Raw genomic sequence first — 23,159 nt, 5'->3', positions numbered from 1 at the left:
GTGGCCATTTTTTTTTTTTATAATTTTTGAATATGAAACAGTGTGATCAGTAGTGCTATATGGGTGTGGTTGGGACGTGGATATGGGTGTGACTAGATGTGAAATGGGTGTGGTCAGAGGTGTGGCCTAAAATGTGCCGCGGGAGGTATGGCACCTTATTTGCCGGCTCACAGCAAGTGCTGCAAATCCCATAGGGAATGAATGAGGCCAAACGCAGTGTTGCCGTAAGTGATCCGTTACGCAGCAGATGCGGAAAAACTGCCCTATCTGCTGCAAAAGGCGACTTTCACATCAACGATTTTTGCCAAAGTCCCTGCCGATAGTGTCATACTCACCAATGGGGGAGGCAGCACTAAAAGTGCCTAGTGCAGCAGGAACTCTAAATACGGCCCTGTGCTTAGTGATTGGTTCGGGATATGTGGAGTGGGCGTGGCTGATACACACATATAAACTCATTTTTACATATATAGATCTGCAGTATGTAAGGTATGTGAGTGTGCGATCGGCAGCACATTAATTTATGCTGCAGATGGAGTTACTATGCAACGTGTGAAATCTGACTTTCCCATACCATTTTCATAATGTTAACCACTGCCTTACACATTGCCGTGGGTGCCACTGTGGGATCTATGCTGTCCGATGTTCTGTGGTAATAAAGCCTTAGTTTGCCTCCTGCTCTGCTGCTGGTCAGTATTCGTGCTCTGCTGTTTCTGTTTTCTGTTCTTCTGGCACTGATTTATGGCTACATCCTTTGGCCTGGTCCTGCTCCAATTCCTCATTCTGATTTGAGGATGTCTGTCTCCTATTCATCTGTGTTACATTTGTGTTGATAGTTATGTTTGTACTTAAATCTTCTAATTTTATAGTCTCACTCTTATTTTTATGAGATTCAGTTTTTGCCATGTAGCAAGAACTTCTTTCTTCGTGGCCCTCCATCACACAAACATTTGATGAGCATAAGTTTCAGTGAGACATCATATTATTTAACTGTTTTACCTCATTAATTTTAATGTTATTCAATTTGTGTGTGTTCTGGATTTTCGTCCCATGGTCACCTTACGTTGTTAAACTTTTGTGCTGGCTATTATGCATGTTTTATTTTCATCTTTATATTAATACATTATGTATTTTTTTTACATTTTGTATCATACTATGCAGTTTTCCGAGCATGAGGTTGAAACATCTCCCCTATAGAACTTAACTGAAGTTTTGATAAATCTGATGACACATAGAGTCAAGGAGCCCAGGTACGGACTGGGGCTGAAATTCAGCCCTGGCATTTGAAACCAAACAGGCCCATGTTGTCCCCATTCCCAAGAACCAGATGGAATATGTAACAACTCTGCTGGCATCATGTCATGGCCTCACATCTCTCACACAATCTTACCCACTGCTCCAGGCCATGATGTGGTTTCTGTTTCTTGCCAGCTCCATGTTCTGTGTCTCTGCTCTCTGCATGCCTCATGGCTATGTGTATAGGGGGCCGGCGCCTCAACTCTCTGGTTCTTATAGGAATCAGGTGCACCTGTCCAATCAGTTCCTGACCAATTACCAAGAGGCCTCCTGTGTATAGTGCAGCTCCACCCTGTGGTCTGGGCCTGTGCAATGTGTTAGCTCAGTTAGTGTTTAGCTGCTGAGTTTGCCTAGCCTTGCTCTGAGTTACTCCCTCTGAGCTTTTCTCTGTGCTTTTTGCCTTGTTCTTGTAGTCCGCCCTCCAGGAGGCAGAATATCCTGGTCCCTGTGTCTTTGTCCCTGTGTCTTGTTCTATTGCCTTGTCTGTACTTCGTCTTTTCTCGGTCTCCTTGTCTGTGGCTTCCTTGCCTGCTTTCTTTCCTTGTGTTTTCTGTCTGCTTATACTCCACACTCTTGCGGCTCTGCACTCAGACTTTGCTTCGCACTCTCTGGCTTTGCTCTGTGGCTCCGCTCTTTGCTGTTCTATTTGGCTCCGCTCTTTGCGGTACTATCTGGCTCCGCCTCCTGTGTTTCTGCACTTGGCTCCATCTCCGCTCTTGGCTCCGCCTCCAGCGTCTCCGCTCTTGGCGTTACCTCCAGCGTCTCCGCTCTTGGCTCCGCCTCCAGCGTCTCCGCTCTTGGCATTACCTCCAGCGTCTCCGCTCTTGGCTCCGCCTCCAGCATCTCCGCTCTTGGCTCCGCCTCCAGCATCTCTGCTCTTGGCGTTACCTCCAGCGTCTCCGCTCTTGGCTCCGCCTCCAGCGTCTCTGCTCTTAGCTCCGCCTGCAGCGTCTCCGCTCTTGGCTCCGCCTCCAGCGTCTCCGCTCTTGGCACCGCCTCCAGCATCTCCGCTCTTGGCTCCGCCTCCAGCGTCTCCGCTCTTGGCTCCGCCTCCAGCGTCTCCGCTCTTGGCTCCGCCTCCAGCGTCTCCGCTCTTGGCTCCGCCTCCAGCGTCTCCGCCCTTGGCTCTGCCTTCTCCTTCTCTTTTCTTAGTTCCACCTTCTACTTGTTACTTGGTCCTCCTGTGTGAACAGGTCCCTACCTGTTTCTTCATACCTCATTCCTTTCTGCTTGTTTCCTCTCCTGCACCTCCTGTGTGAACAGGTCCCTACCTGTTCCTTCATTCTCCTTTCCTTCTGGTTTGTTTCCGTACCTGCATCTTCTGTGTGTATAGGTCCCTACCTGTTCCTTCATCACACTCACAATAGGACTGCACTCGGGTGTCATCTGAGTGCAGCCTGATTCATACACCACATCTACCAGTCCTGTGTTCCTGACAGTCCTGCCGTTCCTGCCCTGCCTTCCAGTCCTGTGTTCCTGCTGTCCTAGCCAGTCCTGTTTCCTGCCGTGTCTCTGCCAGCCCTGAGTTCTCTGCCGTGTCTCAGCCGTGCCAGCCTACTCGTCTGTGTTCCAGCCGTGCTCTTCTGCCAGTCCTGCCTAATGCCCGCACCAATCCTGGTGTTCCTGTCTCCCAAGTGGGATCAGCAGCCACAGCCAGACACCACCCTGGAGTAGCACCTGGCAGCTGCCTGCTGCACAAGCCTGTCCTCACCATCAGAGGCTCCAGTGAAAACCCAGGCAGCTGTCATAGTCACGCCCCTTCCAGGGTAGTCTGGTTTGTGGCACAGTGGGGCCACAAACCCCCCAAGCTCACGCCCACCAGTCAGGGCGTGAGCGTGACAGAAGATATTACTAATATTACCCTGGATGGAGGATAGAAAGATTTACTACAAGACCAATATTTCTAATGATACCCGTGGCCTGCTGGGGTAAGTGACGGAGTCAGTGACCTTGTGCTTTGTCACAACTCTTAAAAGTATGGGTGTCCTGAGAACATCGATTCTGTTAACAATGTAGCAGACAAGGCAGCCCACAACCAGACAGGCCCTTCTGGCATTTGCCAGAATTGCCCCATGGCCAGTCCGGCCCTGAAGGAGCCTATGCACCATAGATGCAGTGGATCTAGTGAAGGAAGTAGCGGAAGGAGATTATATGGCTGTGGTAGACTGGGCAAAATGAACGAGCGGTAAGACTTTAACCTGTCTTATGGGGCCTATATCTTCTCCTCACATATATACGAGTATATTTGCGAGTATATATAGACGAGTATATTTACGAGTATATATATATATACGAGTATATCTAACATTTGGACTATAGTGTAGTCCAAATGTTAGATTGTATCCAATTCTTAGAAGCCAATGAATGACAAAAAGTTCGCATAACTTATGGTCTATATCTATTAATCGGTAGCTCGTCTAAGCAAGGATCTATATGTATGGTATTTGTTTGGTTTTTGTAAATGAAGCGGGATTTTCTTTGGTTACAAGCTGGAGTTTTCATCCGTGCAAGTTACTAATTCAGAAACCATTATATACAATCCTAGAATGATTTGTTAATAAACACCACATGTTAATAACAGTTACCATAGACACAGATTTACATAAAAGAAAAGTGGCATATGTACCTCCCATCTGTAACTCGACTTATATTTATAATTCCTGGTAATTGCACAAAAGATATATTAGACTGTTTTCATTTCATTACAATATATGTTGGATAAGACAAAAGTTGAACACTTATTTTCTTAATATTACAAAACTTAAAAGTGTAAATCTAAAACATTGATCTTCAACACTTTGTCAGGAACTATTTACAATTATCCCTTCACTTAAAGTTCCTTAGTACTGTATTGCCATTAGGGCTTGTTCGCACATTGAGTATTTTCAGCGTTTTTTCCGTACCATTTTTGGGTGATGTATGCTGTGTTTTCCCTGCCAACACCTGCATTTTTACTGTAGAAAAAAAACCCTGAAAAAATGCCCTCTATGTGCATACCCTAATATTGGCACTCTACAAGAGAAATACTCTGGTGTTCAATTTTATATCACAATATTCCAGTTTGGATCTACCTAAAAAGGTTAAATTGTCATTGTCCTTTTAATGGTGCAAGTTAATGAAGAAATATTTTAATGTTGTATAGCTTATCAAAAAAAAATATTGTTTCCTCCAGTTATGAACCACTTCTGTTCTTTCCTGGCTTCTGAATTCATCATCAGAGACAAGCAGATAGATGGGTGCATCTGTTTTTAGTATGTGTTTCATTTAGTTTGCCCCAGCACTGGATTCACATCTACACTGCTCCATACAGTTTTGTCATGCTGCTGCTTCTGAACATATCTCACATAGGAACAGCAAAGCAGGAATCCCTCCGTCTGAGTGTACTGTTTATAGGAGATACCTAATAAGCTAGTCTCCACTTACTAGCTCAGAGAAAAGTGAAAATTAGAAAGATAGAAGATACAAGTTATCTAATGGCAAAATATAGTGTTACCTGAAAAGTTACCCGAAACATCAATAACCTTGTTACTACTTTGCATGACTTATTTTGTGCTGTGTTTATTAATGTAATATTTTAATAGCTATGCAGACAAAAGATACATTTTGAATAGTGATGAGAACAAGTGCTTGTTGCTCGAGTTTGCCAAGGGTGCTTGGTTATGCAACGAGTATCGCGGGTTGTCAACTGACATGTTGGAGAACCCATGTTTTGGGCCATTAGACATCTCAAAAACATGCCGGGATTGCGTGACAAACACGGGCAATCCCCTCATGTTTTGTGGCTGTCTGAGGCTAGCTTCACACTAGCGTTCAGGGCTGCCGACGGCAGCCTTCTTCCTCCATGAAGCCCTGCCCACTGCCACGCCTCTTTATTCAGCTCCGCCTATGTCTGCATGCCATCGGTGTACCCTATCTTTAACATTGGGTATGCAGGCCATGTGGATGTATGCGGATGCCTCCGCATGCTTCGTTTTGAAGCTGTGCCGACCGCAACAAAATACTAACATGTTGCATTTGAAGCAGGTCAGCGCAGCTTCAAGACGACGCATGCGGAAGCATTCACATACATCCGCATGGCCTGCCCACCCTATGTTAAAGAATGGGTATGCAGAACACATGCAGATGTAGGCGTAGCTGAAGGAAGGTTAACAGGAGTTCAGAAAAATTCAGAATTTTATAGATGAGCAAAAGTGCTCGTTACTCGATTTTGCTGAGGGTGCTCGGGTATGCACAGAGTATCGGTGATGCTCAAATAACATGTTCGAGTCCCCGTGACCTCATGTTCGTGGCTGTTAGACAACCACAAAACGTGGAGATTGCCCATGTTTTTCAGACAATCCCGGCATGATTTGTGGCTGTCTAACAGCTGCAAAACATGCAGCCGCGGGGACTCCAAGATGTCATTTGAGCACCCCGTACACAGTGCATACCCGACCACCCTCTCAGGTTAACAAGAGTTGAGAAGAATTCAGAATTAGTGATGTGCGCAAGTGCTCATTTCTTGAGTTTGCCGAGGATGTCACTCAAGCACCCACAATACTTGGTGCACACCTGAGCACCGTTAGCAAACTTGAGTAACGAGCGTTTGAACTCATCACTAATTTAGAATTGTTAACCTGAGAGCAGTGCACTTTTTAACCCCTTTAAGACCCAGCCTATTTTGACCTTAAAGACCTTGCCGTTTTTTGCAATTCTGACCAGTGTCCCTTTATGAGGTAATAACTCAGGAACGCTTCAACGGATCCTAGCGGTTCTGAGATTGTTTTTTCGTGACATATTGGGCTTCATGTTAGTGGTAAATTTAGGTCAATAAATTCTGCATTTATTTGTGATAAACACGGAAATTTGGCGAAAATTTTGAAAATTTCGCAATTTTCACATTTTGAATTTTTATTCTGTTAAACCAGAGAGATATGTGACACAAAATAGTTAATAAATAACATTTCCCACATGTTTACTTTACATCAGCACAATTTTGGAAACAAAATTTTTTTTTGTTAGGAAGTTATAAGGGTTAAAATTCGACCAGCGATTTGTCATTTTTACAACGAAATTTACAAAACCATTTTTTTTAGGGACCACCTCACATTTGAAGTCAGTTTGAGGGGTCTATATGGCTGAAAATACCCAAAAGTGACACCATTCTAAAAACTGCACCCCTCAAGGTACTCAAAACCACATTCAAGAAGTTTATTAACCCTTCAGGTGCTTCACAGCAGCAGAAGCAACATGGAAGGAAAAAATGAACATTTAACTTTTTAGTCACAAAAATTATCTTTTAGCAACAATTTTTTTATTTTCCCAATGGTAAAAGGAGAAACTGAACCACGAAAGTTGTTGTCCAATTTGTCCTGAGTACGCTGATACCTCATATGTGGGGGTAAACCACTGTTTTGGCGCACGGCAGGGCTTGGAAGGGAAGGAGCGCCATTTGACTTTTTGAATCAAAAATTGGCTCCACTCTTTAGCGGACACCATGTCACGTTTGGAGAGCCCCCGTGTGCCTAAAAATTGGAGCTCCCCCACAAGTGACCCCATTTTGGAAACTAGACGCCCCAAGGAACTTATCTAGATGCATAGTGAGCACTTTGAACCCCCAGGTGCTTCACAAATTGATCCGTAAAAATGAAAAAGTACTTTTTTTTCACAAAAAAATTCTTTTAGCCTCAATTTTTTCATTTTCACATGGGCAACAGGATAAAATGGATCCTAAAATGTGTTGGGCAATTTCTCCTGAGTACACCAATACCTCACATGTGGAGGTAAACCACTGTTTGGGCACATGGTAAGGCTCGGAAGGGAAGGAGCGCCATTTGACTTTTTGAATGAAAAATTATTTCCATCGTTAGCGGACACCATGTCGCGTTTGGATAGCTCCTGTGTGCCTAAACATTGGCGCTCCCCCACAAGTGACCCCATTTTGGAAACTAGACCCCCCAAGGAACTAATTTAGATGCCTAGTGAGCACTTTAAACCCTCAGGTGCTTCACAAATTGATCTGTAAAAATGAAAAAGTACTTTTTTTTCACAAAAAAATTCTTTTCGCCTCAATTTTTTCATTTTCACATGGGCAGTAGGATAAAATGGATCATAAAATTTGTTGGGCAATTTCTCCCGAGTACGCCGATACCTCATATGTGGGGGTAAACCACTGTTTGGGCACTCGGCAGGGCTCGGAAGAGAAGGCGCGCCATTTGACTTTTTGAATGGAAAATTAGCTCCAATTGTTAGCGGACACCATGTCGCGTTTGGAGAGCCCCTGTGTGCCTAAACATTGGAGCTCCCGCACAAGTGACCCCATTTTGGAAACTAGACCCCCCAAGGAACTTATCTAGATGCATATTGAGCACTTTAAACCCCCAGGTGCTTCACAGAAGTTTATAACGCAGAGCCATGAAAATAAAAAATAATTTTTCTTTCCTCAAAAATGATTTTTTAGCCTGGAATTTCCTATTTTGCCAAGGATAATAGGAGAAATTGGACCCCAAATATTGTTGTCCAGTTTGTCCTGAGTACGCTGATACCCCATATGTGGGGGTAAACCACTGTTTGGGCGCACGGCAGGGCTCGGAAGGGATGGCACGCCATTTGGCTTTTTAAATGGAAAATTAGCTCCAATCATTAGCGGACACCATGTCACGTTTGGAGAGCCCCTGTGTGCCTAAACATTGGAGATCCCCCAGAAATGACACCATTTTAGAAACTAGACCCCCAAAGGAACTAATCTAGATGTGTGGTGAGGACTTTGAACCCCCAAGTGCTTCACAGAAGTTTATAACGCAGAGCCATGAAAAAAAAAAAAAAAAATTATTTTCTCAAAAATGATCTTTTAGCCTGCAATTTTTTATTTTCCCAAGGGTAACAGGAGAAATTTGACCCCAAAAGTTGTTGTCCAGTTTCTCCTGAGTACGCTGATACCCCATATGTGGGGGTAAATCACTGTTTGGGCACATGCCGGGGCTCGGAAGTGAAGTAGTGACGTTTTGAAATGCAGACTTTGATGGAATGCTCTGTGGGCGTCACGTTGCGTTTGCAGAGCCCCTGATGTGGCTTAACAGTAGAAACCCCCCACAAGTGACCCCATTTTGGAAACTAGACCCCCAAAGGAACTTATCTAGATGTGTGGTGAGCACTTTGAACCCCCAAGTGCTTCATAGAAGTTTATAATGCAGAGCCGTGAAAATAATAAATACGTTTTCTTTCCTCAAAAATAATTATTTAGCCCAGAGTTTTTTATTTTTCCCAAGGGTAACAGGAGAAATTTGACCCCAATATTTGTTGTCCAGTTTCTCCTGAGTACGGTGATACCCCATATGTGGGGGTAAACTACTGTTTGGGCACATGCCGGGGCTTGGAATTGAAGTAGTGACGTTTTGAAATGCAGACTTTGATGGAATGCTCTGCGGGCGTCACGTTGCGTTTGCAGAGCCCCTGATGTGCCTAAACAGTAGAAACCCCCCACAAGTGACCCCATTTTGGAAACTAGACCCTGAAAGGAACTTATCTAGATGTGTGGTGAGCACTTTGAACCCCCAAGTGCTTCATAGAAGTTTATAATGCAGAGCCGTGAAAATAATAAATACGTTTTCTTTCCTCAAAAATAATTATTTAGCCCAGAATTTTTTATTTTCCCAAGGGTTACAGGAGAAATTGGACCCCAAAAGTTGTTGTCCAGTTTCTCCTGAGTACGCTGATACCCCATATGTGGGGGTAAACCACTGTTTGGGCACACGTCGGGGCTCAGAAGGGAAGTAGTGACTTTTGAAATGCAGACTTTGATGGAATGGTCTGCGGGTGTCACGTTGCGTTTGCAGAGCCCCTGGTGTGCCTAAACAGTAGAAACCCCCCACAAGTGACCCCATTTTAGAAACTAGACCCCCCAAGGAACTTATCTAGATATGTGGTGAGCACTTTGAACCCCCAAGTGCTTCACAGACGTTTACAACACAGATCCGTGAAAATAAAAAATCATTTTTCTTTCCTCAAAAATTATGTTTTAGCAAGCATTTTTTTAGATTCACAAGGGTAACAGGAGAAATTGGACCCCAGTAATTGTTGCGCAGTTTGTCCTGAGTATGCTGGTACCCCATATGTGGGGGTAAACCACTGTTTGGGCACACGTCAGGGCTCGGAAGTGAGGGAGCACCATTTGACTTTTTGAATACGAGATTGGCTGGAATCAATGGTGGCGCCATGTTGCGTTTGGAGACCCCTGATGTGCCTAAACAGTGGTAACCCCTCAATTCTAACTCCAACACTAACCCCAACACACCCCTAACCCTAATCCCAACTGTAGCCATAATCCTAATCACAACCCTAACCCCAACACACCCCTAACCACAACACTAATTCCAACCCTAACCCTAAGGCTATGTGCCCACGTTGCGGATTCGTGTGAGATATTTCCGCACCATTTTTGAAAAATCCGCGGGTAAAAGGCACTGTGTTTTACCTGCGGATTTTCCGCGGATTTCCAGTGTTTTTTGTGCGGATTTCACCTGCGGATTCCTATTGAGGAACAGGTGTAAAACGCTGCGGAATCCGCACAAAGAATTCACATGCTGCGGAAAATACAACGCAGCGTTCCCGCGCGGTATTTTCCGCATCACGGGCACAGCGGATTTGGTTTTTCATATGTTTACATGGTACTGTAAACCTGATGGAACACTGCTGCGAATCCGCAGCCAAATCCGCACCGTGTGCACATAGCCTAATTCTAAAGGTATGTGCACACGCTGCGGAAAACGCTGCGGATCCGCAGCAGTTTCCCATGAGTGTACAGTTCAATGTAAACCTATGGGAAACAAAAATCGCTGTACACATGCTGCGGAAAAACTGCACGGAAACGCAGCGGTTTACATTCCGCAGCATGTCACTTCTTTGTGCGGATTCCGCAGCGGTTTTACAACTGCTCCAATAGAAAATCGCAATTGTAAAACCGCAGTGAAATGCGCAGAAAAAAACGCGGTAAATCCGCCATAAATCCGCAGCGGTTTAGCACTGCGGATTTATCAAATCCGCAGCGGAAAAATCCGCAGAGGACCAGAATACGTGTGCACATTCCTAACCCTAACCCTACCCCTAACCCTACCCCTAACCCTAGCCCTAACCCTAACCCTACCCCTAACCCTACCCCTACCCCTAACCCTACCCCTACCCCTAACCCTAACCCTACCCCTAACCCTACCCCTAACCCTAACCCTACCCCTAACCCTAACCCTATTCTAACATTAGTGGAAAAAAAAAAATTTCTTTATTTTTTTATTGTCCCTACCTATGGGGGTGACAAAGGGGGGGGGTCATTTATTATTTTTTTTATTTTGATCACTGAGATAGATTATATCTCAGTGATCAAAATGCACTTTGGAACGAATCTGCCGGCCGGCAGATTCGGCGGGCGCACTGCACATGCGCCCGCCATTTTGGAAGATGGCGGCGCCCGGGAGAAGACGGACGGGACCACGGCTGGATCGGTAAGTATGATAGGGTGGGGGGGGACCACGGGGGGGGGGGGATCGGAGCACGGGGGGGGGGATCGGAGCACGGGGGGGGGAATCGGAGCGCGGGAGGGGTGGAACGGAGCGCGGGGGGCGTGGAACGGAGCACGGGGGGGCTGGAATGGAGCACGGGGGGGTGGAACGGAGCACGGGGGGGGGGGTGGATCGGAGTGCAGGGGGGGTGATTGGAGCACGGGGGGGTGATTGGAGCACGGGGGGAGCGGACACGAGCACGGGGGGGAGCGGAGCACAGGGCGGAGGGGAGCCGGAGCAGTGTACCGGCCAGATCGGGGGGGTGGGGGGGCGATCGGAGGGGTGGGGTGGGGGCACACTAGTATTTCCAGCCATGGCCGATGATATTTCAGCATCGGCCATGGCTGGATTGTAATATTTCACCCGTTATAATGGGTGAAATATTACAAATCGCTCTGATTGGCAGTTTCACTTTCAACAGCCAATCAGAGCGATCGTAGCCACGAGGGGGTGAAGCCACCCCCCCTGGGCTAAACTACCACTCCCCCTGTCCCTGCAGATCGGGTGAAATGGGAGTTAACCCTTTCACCCGATCTGCAGGGACGCGATCTTTCCATGACGCCGCATAGGCGTCATGGGTCGGATTGGCACCGACTTTCATGACGCCTACGTGGCGTCAAAGGTCGGGAAGGGGTTAAGCACCAATAACTTTCAGTGCACTTTCTAAGCACCAAAACCAGTTGCATAAATTGTGGCCTGACCCAGCTGAATTTTGAACATTGTTTAAAAGCATGTATGTAAATGACAGAAAAAAATTCTGTAGTGGGTAGTTTAATTGCCATGGTTTGGCAGTAGCATTTATATATATTACTGTATATATATTGATATATAGTCCGTATAAAACTCTGCACTACATGATGCAATAATATCAATTTAACAAGTGGTTTAGAAGCTAATATTTAGTTCTGTTTCTAGGGAATTATCACTTTCATGTCTTTTTGTAGATATTAGCAATGTTTTTGACGTTTCCTATTTGTACAATCTGCTATAGCTTGTACAATTTTCTCCTCTGTTGATATTCCTGACTCTTAAGAGACTCACAAGCTGGAATATCACAAATAATATAATGGGAAGATGTTATGTGTGTCCTGTGCCCTTATTGACATCTTTTTTTATTTTATCTCAAAGGAGTTTTGCATATTAGTAGCTAGTAGGATGCCCAGCCTTAAAAAAAACCTAATCATCTGTGAATTGGCTGTAGTTCAGTGCATGAATTGTGTCATTTTATTTTTTATTGCGCCTTCTTTTTACAATATATAATATTCTGTAATTTGTACTTACTGCTTAAAATATCTCTACACCTATTCACAGTTGCTAAGGTGATTATAGAGATATTTTTCTCCAACCAACCCAATTGCTGCTTTTGCCACATAACAATCGCTTTGATAACTCATCCATCAAAGTTATCCTTTGGAGAAATCATGTATTCCTTCCCCGCAGTGTGTTCACGAGCGGCTTTTGGGGGGTTTACTTTTACTTGTATTTAACGTTGCTTGTTGACCCCTTAACGACTGCCGATACACCTTTTAACGGCGGCAATTAAGGGTACTTAAACCAAGAAAAAGTGAATAGCACCCCCCAGAATCGTATTTTCTCTGGGGTCTCGGTTGCCGGGGGTAGCTGAGACCCCAGAGAACATGATTCAGGGTTTTTTTTAACCTACCCCTGGATTGCGATCACCGGTAATTAACCGTTTACCAGCGGTCGCAAAAAAACACCGCAATTTCCCATTTAATTTCTCTGTCCTCCAATGTGATCGCACATCAGAGGACAGAGAAATGGGGTCCCCGATACTCACCTGTCTCCCCTGGTGCTCCTCGTGGCTCCCGATGGGCGCCACCATCTTGTTACGGCCAAAAAATGGCGGGCACATGCGCAGTACGCCCGCCATGATCTGCCGGCTGGCAGCTAGAGGAGTTGGGGCTAAATTTAGGGTTAGGGTTTGGGTTAGGGTTGGGGCTAAATTTAGGGTTAGGGTTGGGGCTAAATATAGGGTTAGGGTTGGGGCTAAATTTAGGGTTAGGGTTGAGGCTAAATTTAGGGTTAGGGTTAGAACTAGGGCTAGGGTTAGGCTTATTTCACTCTTGCGTCGGCCCGACATACCAACGCACGTTGTGAAATTTGTGCACAACGTGGGCAGCGGATGCATTTTTTCAACGCATCCGCTGCCCAGTCTATGTCCTGGGGAAGAGGGGGCGGAGTTATAGCCACACATGCGCGGTCGGAAATGGCGGACGCGATGTACAAAAGAAGTTACATTGAACATTTTTTGTGATGACTGTCCGCCAAAACACAACGGATCCAGTGCATGACGGACGCGATGTGTGGCCATCCATCACAATCCGTCGGCAATACAAGTCTATGGGCAAAAAACGCATCCTGCGGGCACATTTGCAGGATCTGTTTTTTGTCCAATACGGCGGATTGTGATGGATGCCACACGACGCAAGTGTGAAAGTAGCCTTAAGGCTAGGGTTAGGGCTAGGGTTAGAGTTGGGGCTAAAGTTAGGGCTAGGGTTAGGGTTGGGCTAGGGTTAGGGTTGGGGCTAACGTTAGGGCTGGGGTTAGGGTTGGGGCTAAAGTTAGGGCTATTGTTGCGGCTGAAGTTAGGGTTAGAGTTGGGATTAGGGTTAGGATTAAGGTTGGTATTAGGGTTAGGGTTGGCATTAGGGTTATGCTTGGGATTAGGGTTAGGTTTGGGATTAGGGTTAAGGTTAGGGTTGGGATTAGGGTTAAGGGTGTATTGCGATTAGGGTTATTTTTGAGGTTAGGGTTGAGATTAAGACTAGGGGTGTGTTGGATTTAGGGTTTTGATTAGGGTTATGGTTAGGGTTGAGATTAGGGTTGTTTTGGGGTTAGGGTTGTGATTATCGTTAGGGTTGTGATTAGGATTATGGATCGGGTTGGGATTAGGGTTAGGGGTGTGTTGGGGTTAGGGTGGGAGTTAGAATTGGGAGGTTTCCACTGTTTAGGTACATCAGGGGGTCTCCAAACACGACAGCCAATTTTGCGCTCAAAAAGTAAAATGGTGCTCCCTCCCTTCTGAGCTCTGCCATGCGCCCAAACAGTGGTTTACCACCACATATAGGGCATCAGGGGTCCAATTTCTCCTGTTACCCTTGTGAAAATAAAAACTTGGGGGCTAAAAAATCTTTTTTGTAGAAAAAAATATTTTTTATTTTCACGACTCTGCATTATAAACTTCTGTGAAGCACTTGGGCATTCAAAGTTCTCACCACACATCTAGATAAGTTCCTTGGGGGGTCAAGTTTCCAAAATGGGGTCACTTGTGGGGGGTTTCTACTGTTTAACTACATCAGGGGCTCTGCAAACGCAACATAACGCCCGCATACCATTCTATCAAGGTCTGCATTCTAAAATGGCGCTCCTTCCCTTCCGAGCACAGCCATGCGCCCAAACAGTGGTCCCCCCATATATGGGGTATCAGCCTACTCAGCATAAATTGCACAATAAATTTTGGGGTCCAATTTTTCCTGTTACCCTTGTGAAAGTAAAAATTTGGGGGTGAAAAGATCATTTTTGTGGAAAAAATATGATTTTTTTATTTTCATGGCTCTACATTATAAACTTATGTGAAGCAGTTGGGGTTCTTAGTGCTCACTACACATCTAGATATGTTCATTGGGGGTCTAGCTTCCATAATGGGGTCAATTGTGGGGGGTTTCTACTGTTTAGGTACATCAGGAGCTCTGCAAATGCAACATGACGCCCGCAGACCATCCCATAAAAGTCTGCATTCCAAGTGGCGCTCCTTCCCTTCCGAGCCCCGATGGGTGCCCAAACAGTGCCCCCCACATATGGGGTATCAGCATACTCAGCACAAACTGGTCAACAGATTTTGGGGTCCAATGTCTCCTGTTACCCTTGAGAAAATTAAAAAATTGCAGGCTAAAAAATCATTTTTGAGGGAAAAAAAAAGATTTTTTATTTTCACGGCTCTACTTTATAAATTTATGTGAAGCACTTGGGGGTTTAAAGTACTCACCCCACATCTAGATAAGTTTCCAAAATGGGGTCACTTGTGAGGGGTTTCTACTGTTTAGGCACATCAGTGGCTCTCCACATCAGTCCGATCTCAATTCCAGCCAATTCTACATTGAAAAAGTAAAACGGCACTCCTTCTCTTCCAAGCTCTGCGGTGCGCCCAAACAGTGGTTTACCCCCACATATGGGGTATCGACGTACTCAGGAGAAATTGCACAACAACGTTTGTGGTCTAATTTCTCCTGCTACCCTTGTGAAAATAAGAATTTGTGGGCGAAAAGATTTTTGTGTAAAGATGCGATTTTTTTTATTTTCACGGCTCAACGTTATAAACTGCTGTGAAGCACTTGGGAGTTCAAACTGCTCACCACACATCTAGATAAGTTCCTTAAGGGGTCTAGTTTCCAAAATGGTGTCACTTGTGGGGGGTTTCCACTGTTTAGGCACATCAGGGGCTCTCCAAACGCGACATGGTGTCCGATCTCAATTCCAGCCAATTCTGCATTGAAAAAGTCAAACGGCGCTCCTTCTCTTCCAAGCTCTGCGGTGCGCCAAAAAAGTGGTTTACCCCACTTATAGGGTATCGGCGTATTCAAGAGAAATTGCAGAACAAAATGTATGGTTAAATTTCTGTTTTTACACTTGTGAAAATAAAAAAAAATGGTTCCGAAGTAAAATGTTTGCAAAAAAAAAGTTAAATGTTCATTTTTTCCTTCCACATTGTTTCAGTTCCTGTGAAGCACGTAAAGGGTTAATAAACTTCTTGAATGTGGTTTTGAGAACCTTGAGGGGTGCAGTTTTAAGAATGGTGTCACTCCTGGTTATTTTTTATCATATAGACCCCTCAAAATGACTTGTGATGTGGTCCCTGAAACAAAATGGTGTTGTAAAAATGAGAAATTGCTGGTCAACTTTTAACCCTTATAACTCCCTAACAAAAAAAAATTGTTTCCAAAATTGTGCTGATGTAAAGTAGACATGTGGGAAATGTTTTTAATTAACTATTTTTTGTGACATATCTCTCTGATTTAAGGGCATAAAAATTCAAAGTTTGAAAATTGCAAAATTTTGAAAATTTTCGCCATATTTCCGTTTTTTTCATAAATAATCGCAAGTAATATCGAAGAAATGTTACCACTAACATGAAGTACAACAATCTCTGAATCAGCGGGATCTGTTAAAGCGTTCCAGAGTTATAACCTCATAAAGTGACAGAATTGTAAAAATTGGCTCGGTCCATACGTACCAAATTGGCTCTGTCACTAAGGGGTTAAAGCCAATAAAGTTTCATTGATTAGGGGTTGATTATGTCTGTACCTATATGCTAGTTATTGTAGCTCATATGATACATTATGGTAAAGATCAGTGGCGTAACTTGAAACTCATAGGCCCTGATGCGAAAGCTCCAACGGAACGCCCAAATATTTTAAATCTTTAATAGTAATAGTCTTTTTCTATAGGCCAAAGGGACTTTTAGTGCCCCCTAGGCTCCAGGGCCCGGGTGCGATTGCAACCCCTGCACCTGTTGTAGTTACACCCCTGGTAAAGGTAGAGAATATACATTATGTATGTTTAGTTTATTGGAGAGTACTGTATGATTTCTTCAGCCTTTATTAGACTTATAGGGATGATCCAACATTATAAATAACATTTTTGCATGGTTTACACTAAAATAACAGATACAATCACCTGCTGCCAACCCTTTGGGTACAGAACAGGCTGCTCCAGTAGTTAGCGCTGGTTTCCAGAAGCAATGTCTACTCTGTCATCATGTCACAGGACCCCTGATGCTGGTGACTGATGGCAGTGGTCACATGACTAATACAGAACGTCAGCAGAGAAACATCCGATTATGTACTGTTCCAGTCACCTGAATGCTGTAGCTAGTCACAGGCTTGAGCGGTCCGGTGACATCTGAATGGTTCAGTCTTTGCTTCTAGGGTAGGTGAGCAATGTCTCTGTTTGTTGGTTGTTGTTTTTTTAGCCCCTTAACAACCGCCAATACACATTAAAACAGCAGCCATTAAGGGGCTTTATTCCTCACTGCCGTTTTATATCAGCAGCGGGAAATAAGTGTATAGCACCCCCCAAAGTTGTAAAGTCTTTGGGGCGTCAGCTACTGGGGGGTATCTGAGATCCCGGAAAACACGATCGGGGACAATTTTGTACGGTCCCCGATCATGTGATCGCTGTTATTCAACAAATAATGGTGATCACGTAAAATAAAGTAAGCTCCTCACTAAAAAATAATTTCTCTCTCCTCTGACATGATCTGATATGTCAAGTGAGAGAGAAATGGTGTCCCCAAGCCTCCCCACTAGAGATTCTATTTATTACTTTTCCCATAAAAATTACTAGTTTCATCAGAAAAAAACGCATTTTACCCCTTTTCACAAATAATTCCAGGCCATAATCATCACATACCAAACTATTATTAAGACAAATTCTCGTCTATGGAGTGCCCCCAGACACAGGGCCACAGGTTACTCGGTACCGGTCCTCTCTGTCTCAGTTCTGGGGTTGTCATGGTGGCGGGACCCGGTCCGTGACCCTGCTAAGGGGCGTCCAATGAAAGAGTTAATGGTAGTTTGCCAAGGGTTTGTGGCGCCACCTGTGGTGTTCGGTCAGGTCGACCGACGCTGCTTCGGGGTCCGCTGGGGTGATGGAATGGCAGCTAGATGGTATACCTTCCCACAGGTGAAGTATGTCCCCAGGGCTTCCCAGTAGTGTAGGTGGCGATGGTGTGAGGCGCAGTTAATAACGAGGAGACAGGGTTGCAGTCTCTTTACCTATTTTACTGGTGACTTCAGGATCCTCAATCCGGAGCACTGTTAACAGGGCTGGCTGAGACCGGCGGGTCCGAAGGCACATCCAGAGTTCCCTTTGCAGGTGGAAATCAGTGCCTACCAACTAGCGCCTGTGTGTTGCAGTCCTTCCCTGCTGAGCATTCGGGATAGTCCTCACAACTGTTGTTTCTATTCTGATGTTCTGCTTCGTCCCCCAGTTTGTTATGGCTAGGACACACCCGTTTGACGGGAAGGCTCGGAGCTATTCTGGGACCCTAGAGACGCCCCTCTCCACGCTTTTCCCCTATGTCTTCTTAGGTGATGTATGTTAGACAGCCAACCTATAATCAAATGTCCTGCCTCTGTTTGAAGTAATGCTTGGAGTCAGTTACTTCCTCGGCGTTCTGGCCACCGGCTACGCGCCTCAGTAGGATGTTGCCGATCTCGGGGCATGACTCCTACTGGATATCTCCTTTGTGCTTTGATCTCGTTTCTCACTTCTCCACAATATACTTCACTTCGTGTCCTTTCTTTAGATACCGCCGCAAGGTAGTGCAGGCGTGGTTCTGTAACGATCTGTCCTTGTCGCTAAGTCAATGCCAGGTTCCCACGCCTGACAGGGACCCCTCTGAATCTTCCCCGCAACACCCCCTGCCACGGGATGTTGCCTGAACAAAACCCAGCCAGCTTCTGACTAACTTCCTATCCAACCCCCAGTTTTACCAAAGTGTGAGGAGTGGCCTAGTAAATAGTGCCTTTTGCTCCCCCTGGTGGCCGGAGTGTGAAATGTAGTGTGTGACTGTGATACCTGGTCAGGTGAACTCCTTTAGTGCCATCAGACGTACCATCACTCCCCTTAGTGGCAGAGCGACATCACTGCAACGACCAGGTCTTTGGGGCGCTGCATCTACATGCCCAACGTCTGTATACTCCTGAATTGTGACCCCACAAATGTTCTTCAAAAGTCAGGTCATCTGACTATTAATTCCACGACTTAATCTTCACATACCAAACTGATATTGAGGCAAATTCTCATGCACGTGCCCACATCTGTATACTCCACAATGTGGACCCCACAAATGTTCTTAACCCCTTTCTGACCTTAGACGTACTATCCCGTCGAGGTGCCCTGGGCCTATCTGACCCTCAACGGGATAGTACGTCATATGCGATCAGCAGCGCTCACGGGGGAAACGCCGCCGATCGCGGCCGGGTGTCAGCTGCCTATCGCAGCTGACATCCGGCACTATGTGCCAGGAGCGGTCACGGACCGCCCCCAGCACATTAACCCCCGGCACACCGCGATCAAACATGATCGCGATGTGCCGACGGTATAGGGAAGCATCGCGCAGGGAGGGGGCTCCCTGCGGGCTTCCCTGAGCCCCCCGCAGCAACGCGATGTGATCGCATTGCTGCGAGGGTCTCCTACTTCCTTCCTCGCTGCAGTCCCGGATCCAAGATGGCCACGGCATCCGGGTCCTGCAGGGAGGGAGGTGGCTTCACAGTGCCTGCTCAGAGCAGGCACTATGAAGCCTGCAGTGCTGCATGTCAGATCGGTGATCTGACAGAGTGCAGTGCAAACTGTCAGATCACCGATCTGTGATGTCCCCCCCGGGACAAAGTAAAAAAGTAAAAACAAACTTTCCAAATGTGTAAAAAAATAAAAAAAAATATTCCTAAATAATGAAAAAAAAAAATATTATTCTCATAAATACATTTCTTTATCTAAATAATAAAAAAAGCAATAAAAGTACACATATTTAGCATAGCCACGTCCGCAACGACCCCACCTATAAAACTGGCCCACTAGTTAACCCCTTCAGTAAACACCGTAAGAAAAAAAAAACGAGGCAAAAAACAACGCTTTATTATCATACAGCCGAACAAAAAGTGGAATAACGCGATCAAAAACACAGATATAAATAACCATGATACTGCTGAAAACGTCATCTTGTCCCGCAAAAAACGAGCTGCTATACAGCATCATCAGCGAAAAAATAAAAAAGTTATAGTCCTGAGAATAAAGTGATGCAAAAATAATTATTTTTTCTATAAAATAGTTTATATCGTATAAAAGCGCCAAAACATAAAAAAATTATATAAATGAGGTATCACTGTAATCGTATTGACCCGAAGAATAAAACTGCTTTATCAATTTTACCAAACGCGGAACGGTATAAACGGCTCCCCCAAAAGAAATTCATGAATAGCTGGTTTTTGGTCATTCTGCCTCACAAAAATCGTAATAAAAAGCGATAAAAAAAGTCACGTGCCCAAAAATGTTACCAATAAAAACGTCAACTCGTTCCGCAAAAAACAAGACCTCACATGACTCTGTGGACCAAAATATGGAAAAATTATAGCTCTCAAATGTGGTAACGCAAAAAATATTTTTTGTAATAAAACGTCTTTCAGTGTGTGACGGCTGCCAATCATAAAAATCCGCTAAAAAACCCGCTATAAAAGTAAATCAAACCCCCCTTCATCACCCCCTTAGTTAGGGAAAAATTAAAAAAATGTATTTATTTCCATTTTCCCATTAGGGTTAGGGCTAGGGTTAGGGCTAGGGTTAGGGTTAGGGCTAGGGCTAGGGTTAGGGTTAGGGCTAGGGTTAGTGCTAGTGTTAGGGCTAGGGTTAGGGTTGGGGCTACAGTTAGGGTTGGGGCTAAAGTTACAGTTAGGGTTTAGATTACATTTACAGTTGGGATTAGGGTTAGGGGTGTGTCAGGGTTACAGGTGTGGTTAGGGTTACTGTTGGGATTAGGGTTAGGGGTGTGTTTGGATAAGGGTTTCAGTTATAATTGAGGGGTTTCCACTGTTTTGGCACATCAGGGGCTCTCCAAACGCGACATGGCGTCCAATCTCAATTCCAGCCAATTCTGCGTTGAAAAAGTAAAACAGTGCTCCTTCCCTTACGAGCTCTCCCGTGTGCCCAAACAGTGGTTTACCCCAACATATGGGGTATCAGCGTACTCAGGACAAATAGGACAACAACTTTTGGGGTCCAATTTCTCCTGTTACCCTTGGGAAAATACAAAACTGGGGGCTAAAAAAATAATTTTTGTCGGAAAAAGAGGATTTTTTATTTTCACGGCTCTGCGTTATAAACTGTAGTGAAACACTTGGGGGTTCAAAGCTCTCACAACCCATCTAGATGAGTTCCTTAGGGGGTCTAGTTTCCAAAATGGTGTCACTTGTGGGGGGTTTCTACTGTTTAGGTACATTAGGGGCTCTGCAAACACAATGTGACACCTGCAGACCATTCCATCTAAGTCTGCATTCCAAATGGAGCTCCTTCCCTTCCGAGCCCTCCCATGCGTCCAATCAGTGGTTCCCCCCACATATGGGGTATCAGCGCACTCAGGACAAATTGGACAACAAATTTTGGGGTCCAATTTCTCCTGTTACCCTCGGGAAAATACAAAATAGGGGCTAAAAAATAATTTTTGTGGGAAAAAATTTTTGTTTTATTTTTACGGCTCAGCATTATAAACTTCTGTGAAGCCCTTGGTGGGTCAAAGCGCTCAAAACACATCTAGATAAATTCCTTAGGGGGTCTACTTTCCAAAATGGTGTCACTTGTGGGGGGTTTCAATGTTTAGGCACATCAGTGGCTCTCCAAACGCAACATGGTGTCCCATCTCAATTCCTGTCAATTTTGCATTGAAAAGTCAAACGGCGCTCCTTCCCTTCCGAGCTCTCCCATGCGCCCAAACAGTGGTTTACCCCCACATATGGGGTATCAGTGTACTCAGGACAAATTGTACAACAACTTTTGGGGTCCAATTTCTTCTCTTATCCTTGGGAAAGTAAAAAATTGGGGGCGAAAAGATAATTTTTGTGAAAAAATATGATTTTTTATTTTTACGATTCTGCATTATAAACTTCTGTGAAGCACTTGGTGGGTCAAAGTGCTCACCACACCTCTAGATAAGTTCCTTAGGGGGTCTACTTTCCAAAATGATGTCACTTGTGGGGGGTTTCAATGTTTAGGCACATCAGAGGCTCTCCAAACGCAACATGGTGTCCCATCTCGATTCCAGTCAATTTTGCATTGAAAAGTCAAATGGCGCTCCTTCGCTTCCGAGCTCTGTCATGCGCCCAAACAGTGGTTTACCCCCACTGATGGGGTATCGGTGTACTCAGGACAAATTGTACAACAACTTTTGGGGTCCATTTTCTCCTGTTACCCTTGGTAAAATAAAACAAATTGGAGCTGAAGTAAATTTTTTGTGAAAAAAAGTTAAATGTTCATTTTTATTTAAACATTCCAAAAATTCCTGTGAAGCACCAGAAGGGTTAATAAACTTCTTGAATATGGTTTTGAGCACCTTGAGGGGTGCAGTTTTTAGAATGGTGTCACACATGGGTATCTTCTATCATATAGACCCCTCAAAATGACTTCAAATGAGATGTGGTCCCTAAAAAAAAATGGTGTTGTAAAAATGAGAAATTGCTGGTCAACTTTTAACCCTTATAACTCCCTAACAAAAAAAATTTGGTTCCAAAATTGTGCTGATGCAAAGTAAACATGTGGGAAATGTTACTTATTAAGTATTTTGTGTGACATATCTCTGTGATTTAATTGCATAAAAATTCAAAGTTGGAAAATTACGAAATTTTCATAATTTTCGCCAAATTTCCATTTTTTTCACAAATAAACGCAGGTGCTATGAAAGAATTTTTACCAATATCATGGAAACTGGAAGCAGCTGAGTATGGCCATCTATGCCAGTAGTGGCTACAGACCAGTGGTGGACACAGAAGAGGGCTCCTGAGCAAATCAGTATGTGGGTCATTTATTTTGAGGGGGATGTGGGTCCTGTTACCTTTTGGGCCCATATGCAACTGCCCAGGTTGCACCAATGATATGTCCGCCACCCCTGATACAGAAGCACAGACTCTGTATCCATTACTGTAAGTAATGTCTATGCGGAGCCCTAAAACTCTTTATTAGCTGATATGCTGAACTATGCCTGCACTAGCATTTTTCATTAAAAATCAGTTATACATCAGAAAATGAATCTTTTGATATTTCGCATATCACTTTCATCAGTACTGCAATATGTTTTTACCTAATTTTAAATGATTAAAGTCTTTTAATCAAATAATAAAATGTAGTCATAACGAAAAAGTGAAAAATAAGCACCCGCTATGCACCTGTCTTAGAAAAAGAATAAGAATGTGCTAATATATAGTCTTTAGCAATGCTGCCAAATAGCTGTGTCAGTCAAATATTTCCTTCCACCCAGGGGAATCTCCATGTCAATGTATTAACAAAACATGGATCTGCCACATGTACAGCTCAATTAATCTTAAAAGTGACAGCCGCTATTTAATACAGAAATACAGCTGGCATGTCTTCTACATTAAAAGAACACATTTTCAAAAACACTAACAACTTTTTACTATCTATTCTATTGGTATATTTACCTAAGTGTTTACTAATGTTAAAGGTATAAGTTTCATCTATATATATAATAGTCTATGGGACACTTCCGTCTGTCTGTCTGTCTGTCACAGAAATCCCGTGTCACTGATTGGT

Source organism: Ranitomeya imitator, chromosome 5 (assembly GCF_032444005.1).
Source record: "Ranitomeya imitator isolate aRanImi1 chromosome 5, aRanImi1.pri, whole genome shotgun sequence".
Classification (NCBI taxonomy): Eukaryota; Metazoa; Chordata; class Amphibia; order Anura; family Dendrobatidae; genus Ranitomeya; species Ranitomeya imitator.
The sequence above is the reverse complement of the archived record's forward strand: the minus strand, read 5'-3'. Positions refer to the sequence as shown.